Source organism: Lissotriton helveticus, chromosome 11 (genome assembly GCF_964261635.1).
Source record: "Lissotriton helveticus chromosome 11, aLisHel1.1, whole genome shotgun sequence".
NCBI lineage: Eukaryota > Metazoa > Chordata > Amphibia > Caudata > Salamandridae > Lissotriton > Lissotriton helveticus.
Window position 1 is genome coordinate 207897386 of NC_136072.1, and position 12027 is coordinate 207909412.

The 12027-nt window shown below is 41.1% G+C and overlaps 1 protein-coding gene across 3 annotated transcripts in view; it reads right to left on the minus strand.

Moving 5' to 3' along the window:
- ERICH6 (glutamate rich 6) overlaps positions 1-12027 on the minus strand; it is a 407363-nt gene that overhangs the window by 49461 nt on the left and 345875 nt on the right. The gene's annotated exons all lie outside the window — the stretch shown is intronic.

Genomic DNA, 12027 nt, shown 5'->3' on the forward strand with positions numbered 1-12027 from the left:
TATTTCTCACTTTTAACATGCAATATATGCTGCATATGTGCAGTCATATCTGCTACTAGTATGTATCCCTTCGGTATACATGTAAAATAGAGAATACGAGAACTGAAATGTTTTCTGATTTTCTGGCCGTGCTCTGTGGTGCGAAATCCAATTGTGTGCACTGAGCATTATAATGTGAGTAAAACAAATATTTCCTGAACCAGGAAAACCAATCAGAATTAAGCACTGAAAAAGCCAATAGGAGTGTCTATTGAATAGCAATTTTAAGTTGTGTGCATGACATAATGTAAGGCACACATGCAAATAGAGCAACAGATACGCACAGATGCACACCTAGAAACACAAGAGTATGCTGAAAGACTTGCATGCACGAAAAGATTAACACATCAGGACACACTCCTGCATCCATACGTACAGAGACACCAATGCACACAAACCAAACACATACAAGCACCCATGAACCCACACTAACAGATAAGCAGACACACATTCACATGCAATGACCTATTAAAACACAGACGACAGATATCCAGGCCGTAAAATATTTGCAGCAACTGATGCATTTATTTTCATTATTGTGTACATTAAATTCATTGTGTGTGTGTTTATATTATGGTCTAATCATGTATTCATTTGAATAGCTGGTACTAAGGAGAAGCATAATAAATGTTGATTTTGTGAATTCCCTTTTTATTTCTTTCGCCTAAGATCATGGTCACGAGGTTTATTTTTATCGAAATAAATTCATTTGATGTTATAAATGAGCAGCTGACAATCCTCTTTGAGAGAACCAAGGGGCATATTACCAACAAATAGCGATATTTATCACTAAGTAGGGTTAGCAGCAATATATTTATCGCCGCGCATCACCGTTTTTTATCGCTGAGATAACTTGCTATTAGCAAAAGCGATAAAAATCAGGCGAAATGCGTGAATATCGCAGAGAATACAGCGATATTCACGCATTAGCGACGAAATGCTCTTAGTCATGTTATCCACCTCCCATTGGATAACATGGCTAAGAACTGGTCTGAGCAGGTGTTGGTTTTTGGCGATAGCGGGAATATTTCCATCGCTACGCCTGCCTTGCTAATAGGTGATAGCGACGTTAGCAACTGCTTTCAGTCGCTAACAGGTTGGGTACGCCCACTTTGCATGTCATTAGCGATAAATATCTCTGACATGCAAAGCGGGCCCCAAACCGCTCGCTATGGCCTAAAAGCTGTCGCTATCATCAGTTAGCGACAGCTTGCTAATACAGCAATAGAATTATCGCCACTTAGCGGCCGAAAATAAACCGGCGATAATTGCCTATCGCCACCCTTAGTAATATGCCCCCAAGAGCTTTGACATTCCAGGACAACAGCAAGCACACCGGCTCCTCACTGAGCTGTTTAAAGTTCGCCCTCTCAGAAACAGTCCTTAGGCTTATTTGGCCTTGTCTTGCTGACATGCCTAAGGACTGGAAAAATAGATGAAGTTCATTGATGACTGTGTGTTGACTTTGTCAAAATACTGAACACTCAAGGCAGCAAACCGTCGATGCTTAAAGAGTAGGGCTCATCTAAAATGTTGTCTGGGATCATAATATTTAATTTCTGTATTTTCACTTCATGCTCGCTACAATGTTACTGATTTCTGCAACTATATTCTTGCATTTATCCTGCACTAAAATTAGCTTAAGATAAACCTGAAATAACAGTGTGTGTTTCTTATGTCTTTTCGTGGCAAAAGGTAGCCTAAACTCATAGCAATTAATCAAAATGTGTGACAGTCTTTGGCAGATTGGTTACTTGCCGACCTGCATTATCTCCAGGTAGGTTGAATGAGAAGTTGGGTGAAAACTAGTCTGTTCCTCCCACTGACGCTGGTAAGACAGTCTATACCCGTGCTTGACCGACGGCCAGGAAGGATTAACCGGGTCGTGTTCACTAACACTTGTGAAAACATAACAGTATGTATATAGTAGGCAGAACACACACATAACAATACAGATACAACACATAGGCTTACACGAATACTGACTCATATGTATACACGGGGGTGCATGGATGTATGGAAGACGGCTCTGATGCTTGTAGGGCGATGGATGCACTGATGTCAAGGCATGCAAACAGGCACACAAACCAATACATGCACAGATAAAGGCTCACAAACATGCCAATATAGGTCAAAGTGCACCGGTGCAAACAGAGAGGTGGATGGATGCACGATGGATGGGCGGATGAATCGAAGGATGCTTGGAGAGATGTGACAGTGGATACATTGATGGGACTATGATTTCACTGAGGCATTGATGGTTGAATGTTGTAGGCTGGGCAAACTGATCCATTGATAGATGGATAAGTGAGTAGATGATGTTTGGATGGGATGGATCCATGTGACAACCATGAACGCCATAAGAGCAAAATAGTAATTGACCAATTGTTTCCGACAGATCCTGAAGATATCGAAGAGGCGGAAATACTCTAAAAAGCCTGTTCATGAACTGTTTAATGAAAATGTGGGAAAAGAAAATGGATGTCTAACTGTGTCAGTCCTTCTAAATCTCAATACTGAAGCCAGATGGACCCTGATTGAAGAATATGTCAGACCACTTTTAGCCAAGCTTAGCAAATATGGTTATATCTGAGAAGGCTTTGTTTGAAACAGATGATGACCAATATACCTGCACCAGGCACAGAACCATTTCCATTTTGCATTGTAAGTATTATTGGTTGCATGAACTCAAGCTTGCGCTAGAATCTGTTTACATTATTGTAGTAGATCCAGATGGCGACATTTTACGTGGTCAGGTACTGTTGTATATGAATTTAGGATCCGAGTGTAATTTTCCCGATTCATGCCCATATATAGGTATAAATCACCCTATCCTTATATAGGCATAGAAATCATAACCATATTTAGACTTAGCCTATGCGGTCCAAATACGGCATGGCTACTTCCACTAGTTCTGAAAATCCACAACGATTTCTTGGAAAAACCCGCCTTCAGCAGTCAGGGACTTCCCCTTGCTTTCTTTGATGACATTATTATGTCCAACCTTACGTCAAACTAGGCACCTTCAAGGTATAAATATACCCACACTTGCCCAGGCAAACACACAGTGGTTTGGAGCAGTTCGACTATCTACTAGTCCTACGCCCTGCTACAGCAAGTGCCGAAGAAAGCCGACCCTCCAGCAGACGCACTGAGAGAGACGCTGTCTTTTCTCTTGCCGAGAAATCCAGCTCCAGTGTTTCCAAGCTACCCTTGCGGGTTGTTGGGAAATCGAATCCTGAGGAAGAGATACCAGACATCCTTCATTCTAAAACCAAGGTACGGAGCTGATTAGACCCTTAGAGAATTCTTGGATTAGATTCTTGGCAAAAGAATACTGAAACTAAGCTACACCTCACTTACTTCTTCCCTCGTACTAGACCTAGATTAGGTACGCCGGGGTAGGCGTATTTTAGAAGCACCAGTTGAGTACTTTTAGTCTTTATTTATTAATGTATGTATTCTATGGATTTTATGGCGTAGAAAAAATATCATGCTTTTACAGTATTATTTTATAATACTCTTCGTACTGTACGCATTGTACTTTGCAACCAGTATTACGATTGTAGCAGTTCATTTCCTCTGCATGAGAAAGAAGACTTCAATAAATACTTTTTATTGAAAACGCCCGTCTCTCTATTTCTCTGCACCTCTGGTGAAACTAAGCATGCACGATTGACTAAGAGAAATAACTATCTATTGTTTCTGCGACTCTAGAGATACATTTTTTATGCTTGGGAAACAAAGTTATCATGTTTATGCGGTTGTCAGAGACTGATCCCTTCTTGTTTATTCGAGAAAGTTTCTAGTGACCTCTGAGCTAGCTGGCACTCACAATTAAGTCTAGTACATTCGATAGAGACCTAGTGGACCTCAGTCCTACGTCTAATCTATAGGATATATTATTCAAATGCGCAGAGCCTATTGGGAATATAGGAACTACACTACATGGCGCTTTTCACACAGACCCCTTTTCCCCGTAAAATACTCCAATAGACGTCTGGAGTGGGTTAAAGGATATAATATCCGCCATAACTGAGTAGGACGAAAATCCTATGTATTAGTTTTTGGTTTGTTCAACGTTGAAGGATACAGTGTTCCAAAATATTGTGCACCTAATCTTTGTTTCCTTGAAACTTGCTCTACACTCTTTCGGTCAACAAAATGACGGATAGTGACGCCGAAAGGAAGAGAGCTGCAACAGCAGCTCAGGTAGGTTTAGACAACACAAATCTCCAACAGAATGACCCGGATGCTACACTCATCCCGGTAAATATAAGGAAAACAATCACAATAAAACTTATAGAAAATGAAGTATCATCGAGAGGTGGTAAAGTAATCTTTGTAATAGAGGCACATGAATATCGGCAGATAGAGTTATTCTATTCATGGATTCTGTTTCCTGCAGCAAATCCAGTTACACACGAGTTCAACTACTACAAAGTAGAGGAACCTCCAGCGGAATACGTTAATTTCGAGGACGTTGAAATTCCACTAACTTACCAAGAGCATCAGCTCTGGTTTAATGGCGCCCTACAACATGAAAATCACATTACCAGGCTCGGTTCACTAGGTAGACCAGGAGCAACATGGCCGGTACTAGCCAGCTATACACCACATCCTGACATTGAAAGAACTATTCCACAGTAAAGTTAAACAAGGAAACCCGAATAGGTAGCTTAGGACCATGGGTGGTTACTTATTATAAAGAACAGAGGTCCTTAGCATAATATTAGATAATGAGATTCCTCCTGAGGTAAGCCCTTAATAGGTAACTCGCTCGCCCACCTTGAGCGACCCCCGTATCATCGGCACCCTAACCTAGTACCGTTTTCCATCTCCCGCAGCTCCCCTGAACCCACAACCATTGCAGCTGTCCCGAAGCCCGGCTACCCGTTGATACAACTTGTCCGATCTTCTATTGTGAACCTTGTTTGTTGCCAGGGGACTCTCTCAAGGTAAGCCCACACCTTTAATCCCAGTTGCCGTTGTCTGCGACCTTATCACGAAATAATGCCCAACCGAATTATACACCCCTCTTTGTATTAACAGTTCCCTGGAACATAAACTACAGCCCAAACGCCAAAGCAAAACGGTTACAACGTGCCCGGCCGGGTACTTAGAACCGAATTGTGTAATCCAAGACCTCGTTTGACACAGCCAATTCTGTTTTTACAGACGCTGACCCACATTTCAGTACTCCCTTGCATCACCCCTTGTTACCCTTTTTTCAGGTGGTCTACGATATACTCAGTTGATAATTCCCAGACGGGGCTACATCACGAGCCCTCCGCAGAAGGTTTGCCTCTGCCTTCTGTTTTTAATATGCGTCGTTTAACACACCCACTGCGCCGACCACCACTTTACTGTTGTGCATGTCACTCTATGTTAAACTGCCTCATCACGTTCGTGTAAATCCGGCTATACTCACGTCTGAATTAACACATTGCCACTTGCGCCTGAGCAAATAGCTACGGTTCTAAATCACCACGATCAATCCTTTTATTCTTGTGGCACGGCTGGACCCTTATTCCTCACTTTCTTTTCACCAATCTTACTCAGTATAGACCACGGGCTCACAGTAGTTCTGTATACTTTCACGAGCCATTCTTCCACCTTTACTCCGCAGCCTACCTTATAATTAGCGTAGACTTAGATCTTGCTAGCTGGTCACGCCACACGGTTTCAGTCCTTTTTAATACTCACTGGACACGAGTTTCGTCAACACTTATTGTATTCACAGACACGTATTGTATTCACAGACTGTGCACTGCAATCCTTCAGACAGAAAACATGGTGAGAGGAGGTTCTGCTGCAGTCAAATGAAGTGTGGGAATGAAATGGCAGTTGAAAAAATAAGAGTTTATAATGAAAAAAACTGTGGAGTTTCTGTGCTAATGATTCAGTAGCAGTGATTGGTGGATTTTGATTGCTGAAAACAGAAAGTTAGGGTGCATGGATGAGTTCTTTGAAAGATGTAATTTGAATGGTGAAGAAAAAATCATTTTATGAAAGATTGCACTGGATACGCAGGTGCACTGAGAGTTCAGAGTTCAATTGCAACATTGTTGTGTGAACTTTCAAACACCAGAGGTCTTTCAGGAGGTGGTTGCTATGGAAAAAAGGCAGAAAGGGCAGAAGGGGGAAGGGTGTTGATTTGAAAAAAGTGAGGGAAGAGTTTTGATTGGGTGACATTAGAGATATGTGTGATGAATTACAGCATTTCTGTGCCATTGTTGGTTGCAGCCTCTGGAGTGCATACCCTTTGCTCTTCTGAAGACAAATTGGTGTGTGTCTGAGACTGTTTTAAAACTCAAAAAGTATTTGCTAAGGTGAGAAAAGATTCATTTAATTTAAATAGAGAATAGTATGCTTTAGGGAGAAAATTAAGAAGAAAGTTGTGTATTTAAAATGTTGCTTTGTGTCAAGTGTTTTACAAATAGATTTTGATTCTTTGAGTTACATAGCCATGTTAAAAGTGACGCAAAAATGGTGCAAGGGCCTTAAAAAAACGCTTTCATGTGTCTTAGGGCATTTTAAGTCACTTCCCGTGAATATGGTTGAATAATTCTTTTACATGATGGGTTTAAAAACATTTTTTGAAATCAATTAGGTTTCTTAATATGTACTGCTAGAGTTTCATAGGTTGCTTGGGATATATTAACAAGCAATTGAGTCCCTTTGATGTTATTTTTCCCATTTTAATTTAAGACATTTCCCCGTGGTGCAAGGTCCTTGTAAATACGCCCCCATGTGTGCTTGGCAAATTTAGATTTTGATTGTTTGAGTTACATAGCCATGTTAAAAGTGATGGAAAAAAGGTGCAAGGGCCTTAAAAAACGCTTTCTTGTGTGTTAGGGCATTTTAAGTCACTTCCCCATGAATGTAGGTATTTAATTGTTTTACATGATAGATTTAAAAACGTTTTTTGAAATCAATTAGGTTTCTTGATATGTACTGCTAGAGTTTCATAGGTTGCTTGGGGCATATTTACAAGGTTTTTGAGTCTCTTTGATGTTATTTTTCCCATTTTAATTTTAGACATTTCCCCGTGGTGCAAGGTCCTTGTAAATACGCCCCCATGTGTGCTTGGCTAATTTAGATTTTGATTCTTTGAGTTACATAGCCATGTTAAAAGTGATGGAAAAAAAGGTGCAAGGGCCTTAAAAAAAAAGCTTTCATGTGTGTTAGTATTATTTACAACAAGGGGCGGTGATGGACAGAGTCTCTGAATTAAGCAGAGTACTCTCACCCAGTCAAGAGATCAGGGCTAGATCCAACACCGTTTTTTAGCTCATTGCACCATCCCAGTTTCAGAACCTGGCTGTATGCAAATTAGTCTGTCCCTGGCCCAGTGCATCATGGGAACAGGGCAGACCAGACTACAAAAGCCAATTCTTACACTGGGAAGGAAACAAGCTTCCGGGGACCGGTTTCTGCCATTTCAGGCGTCTTCGGCCCGGCTTGCTTGAATCCTGATGGTGCAATGAGCAAGGGACTCACATCTGAGTATACCCTTCCACCATTGCACCAGAAAGAAGGTATTTGATCGCTTTCTCCATCATGGGGATACAACGACAATTTTGCCGTCTCCCCCAGGGATTCAAGAATAGTCCAGGGTTATTTTCAGCCAGAGTAACAGAGTTACTACAAACGTATGATGATGAGGCATTATCTTATGTCGATGACATCTATCTTACAGACGATGATTTGGACTTGCACTTGAAAAGAGTGAATACCATAATACTTGGGTTCGCTTGTGAAGGGTACAAATTCAATTTTAAGAAATGACGAATTGCCCACCTCAACGTCCTATTCTAGGATAGGAGTTATCAAGTGAATGCAAAATCCTGTCAGCCAACTTTCTAGAGAAATGTGCGCTGCTTCAACCTCCAAAAACGCTGAAGAACTTAACATCAAATTACGCAGAAAGGGTTAGACCTCTCTACGAACTAATAGAACCTGATTTCAAATCAACTAATTGGACTCAAGAACACAGAAATGTTGTGTTCAGTCCAAACAGACATGTTAGCAAAAACACAGCTACAAACACGCGACAACGTACGCGACCTTGTGATTCGGATCATCCCAGGGAGATGCGGATTCACATACCTATCCTATAATGAAGGTGGAAAGGTACCAATAGCGTACAAATCACACTTGTACACACAAGCTGAAATGAAATTCACTTCTACAGAAAAAATTCTGACAGCGGTTCAAACTGCAATAGCAAGAGAGAGAGCTCTAGCGCAGTGTCAATGCATATTGATCGTTACACCTGTACCTGCCATAGAGACAGTAACAAAAGCGAGCATTCCAAATGCTAAGGCTTTACATCCGAGATGGATACAATGGGTTAATTCTCTTGCTGCAACAGACGTTGAATACGTTTTTGACCCATACTTGAAGACACAAGAATTTCTCCAATACGAACAAGAATGTCCTCTGTTGACTGAAATTTTGCCTCTAGAACATTACGGCTGTATAATCTATACAGACCGATCAGCACAGCACGCAATTGGGAGTGAACAGACCTATAGTGCTGCGTGCGCGATTGTTAAAGGTCGCTGGCGCGAAGGTAAATTTAGACCTATTGTCATTAAAACTCAATCACTCGGAGACTGTACAGCTCAGCGAGCTGAACTACAGGCTTTCAAGATGGTGCTTGAAAATACCGATTGCGAATTCCCCACACTAATAGTGTGCGATTCGTCTTACTGCGTCCAGTCTTTTAATGAATATCTGCAGAATTGGGTTCAAAACGGGCTCAAAGATGCAAAAGGTGGCCCAATTAAGCATAAAATGCTTTGGGAACAAGTAGTTCTATTACAAAAAGTACTACAAAAGACTCACGTGATTCATACACTGAGTCATCAGAGTGATGGCGTTCACGTTGCAGGGAATTCATTGGCTGATGAGGCCGCGAAGGCAGCTGTGCAAACGGCTTCCGTAGCTGCAATCACTCGTTCAAAAACCAAAATAGACGGTGAAACAATGCTAGCAGTAAATGCCTCAATAAAAGGCAGCTATGCAGCGTTACCTCTAAATTGGCCACTCGGATATACATACATAATTGATGCAAACTCCGTTCCTTTTGCTCGAATCCCTGGAGTGGGGGATAGAGTAATTCCAAACAGGAACCAGAGAAGTGCTTTGGTTTACGAGGCACATATGGGAGAGGGTCTGACACATCAGGGGATCTTAGAATCTCTAATAGAATCATAAGAGATGTACTGGTGGCCGGGAATGAGCGTCGAAGTTTACAAATTCGGAATTAACTGTGATACCTGTTACAGAGATCCACCAGGTACCTGACTACAGTGTAGCCGGCCCAGTACAGACACCATTGTTAGACAGCATTAGACTTTCTACACGCAGACGTCACCATGGCGGATGCGGTCCCACAACTATTAGGACAAGATTTATTTGGATGTGGCCTCAGCGCTCAGCTGACGCCCGAACTGTTATAAAAGATTTGCGAGTCTTTATCGTCACATATGCAATCGGCACGCTGCATTCTGACCAGGGTCCTGAGTTTAGCTCTCGAGCTTACAAAGAGGCCATGGCTAGCTTGGGTGTTGCATTGCGGTACTCAAGTCCATTCCATCCTGAGGGAAATGCGGTAGTGGAAAGAAAAAAATGTGACATAAAGCAATCTATAACAGCTAGGGTATTAGGTTCGGATGACGGGTGGTTAGTTACACATCTAATAAATGTCCAACGTAGTCTTAATAATCTGCCAAGAAATTCTCTGGGGGGGAATCACTCCATGTGAATTACTATTTGGTACTAGAATGCTCATCCAGGATCTTGATTGTCAAACTTCAGTGATGGAACAAAAACCCTTTGATATCAAAGACCGTTTGGCTGTTTTACAGGACTTAAATGAAACAAGAAGCAGTCTGAGTAACACAACACAAAAGCCAACGACCACTGAAGAAAAGCCACCTGTCCCAGCAAGACCTGTCTGGATTTCAAAGATAGGGGATCTAGTCAGGGAAAAGATCGCGGTGAAGAAGGAATTTGGGCCTTCTTACAGAAAAGCAGTACCTGTCTTAGCAATCCATGGAACAAGATCAGTGTTAACAACGCCCCTAGCTGGAAAAAGGGAGAAAAGAATCGTGTCCATCGACCTGGTCAAACCACATCATGTGGCCGATAATAAGTAGTAGGCCCAGTGGAATCCCAAAATGTAGCAGATGACCAAATCTTGCTACAATCCAAGAGGTTCAAACTGAAAGACTTTTGATAAACCTGCAGTAAGAAAAGAAGGACTATGTAACAAAGCCATGGAACTTGTACCTCTTGAATCCCAAATAACAGTTCATCAAGAAACACCTGTCTACAATGATATAGCCGCTGACTATACTAATATGACAAAGGAAGAAACAGCTCCAGCGATTCCGAAAAATCCGGATGCAATCCCAACAATTGACAGAACTGCCACTGGCTATTTCATCAACTTTGATACATTTTCTGAGGATCCCAGTGAACCTGAAACTACGCCAGTTAATAAAACTTCCAAAGAAAAAGTAACAGAACTCTTTCATCAACTTGGAAAAATATATCTGGTTTCATCATGGGTTGAATTTTGGATTGTGTTAGATGTACTTTTTCTCCTGCTCTGGCTCATTCTTGTTTTAAGTTTGGGAAAGATGATAGATGGAAAATACAGTACAATGGACACAGCAAGTAAGAACATCAACTTGCTCCTGAAACCTCACAAATCCTCTCATCGTGAGCGAAGAGACCTGTCATCAGTGAACATTACAGCCGTTCCCATACCTGGTGGTATAGCATGGGACACAACTTTTTATGACATTTATGGCCCGGTGGAACTGTTGAAGGTTCCACACCAGTTTAAGGTTTCTTTGAGTGACTTTGTCACACCCAGCACATTTTCTGATGATTTGGACTTTGAAACTGTTAATAATATGATGACAGATTTAGAAATGTCAGCTAACTTCACAAAACATGAATACTTAGAAGGTTCATCAGATTATGAACAAATGTATTGTTTTAATCATTATGGTCACCATTACTTGCACAAGTCTGAAAACCCTAGAAAGGTTTGTACTTATAATCAATGGGAACATTGTCCAACGCCGCCAAAGGGAAGCTCAAAAACATTTTATGAAAAGTTTCCATCATTCTCAGGTTTTAATGTCACAAATCCAGAAACGTTTTATTTAAAAAATGTGAATAAGACAGGAATGAAAAACATGCTGACCAAAACTAAACAAATTTGTTCTGCAAACTTTTATGCTCAGCTGTCTACATTAGGTTTTAACTTTTGAAAATACAACATTGAGACAAAAACTGTTTGGGGCATAAAAGACTGGCAGGTGCAAGGTTTAGAAGCCTTATTCAGAGCCTGCATTATCCCAGAACAAATTATGTTTTTAAATGACACTGTACAACAAACATCTTGCCTTGGCTTAGCTAAGATAAAAGATTTGAAAAAACCATTCAAATCCCTAAAGCCACACCTGTAATGGCACTGCAGATGAGAAGGTAGACATAAAACAGATTTTACAACAGAACAGACCTAATCCTGAATTGAAAAAATGGTTAATCTGGCCCACAGACCCAAATAACTGTCAAGATAGATTCCTGAACAAAACACAAGGGTTCAAAGTAACTAGGCCAGACACAAGATACTCCCAGACAACATCTAGGGTTAGTCACAACATACAGTGTAGGAAAACTATGCCTTGAGTGGCTACAGAAATCCACACTTCCAGAAATTAAACAACACTTAACTTTACTTAAAGAAGGCGTTGACTTCCGATACTTCTTACTTGGACCTCGTAAACCACATCAAAAACGTTTGATATACACCGGTATATATTCTGCTTACAATGAAGCATGGAAAGTCACACAAATAGAAACTGCAGAAAGGATACGAGAAATTGATCGTATTAATTTAGAGAAAGCTCTCTCTGTAGTGGACAATGGGTTAACGACTCTGTCCTCCAGAATTTATTC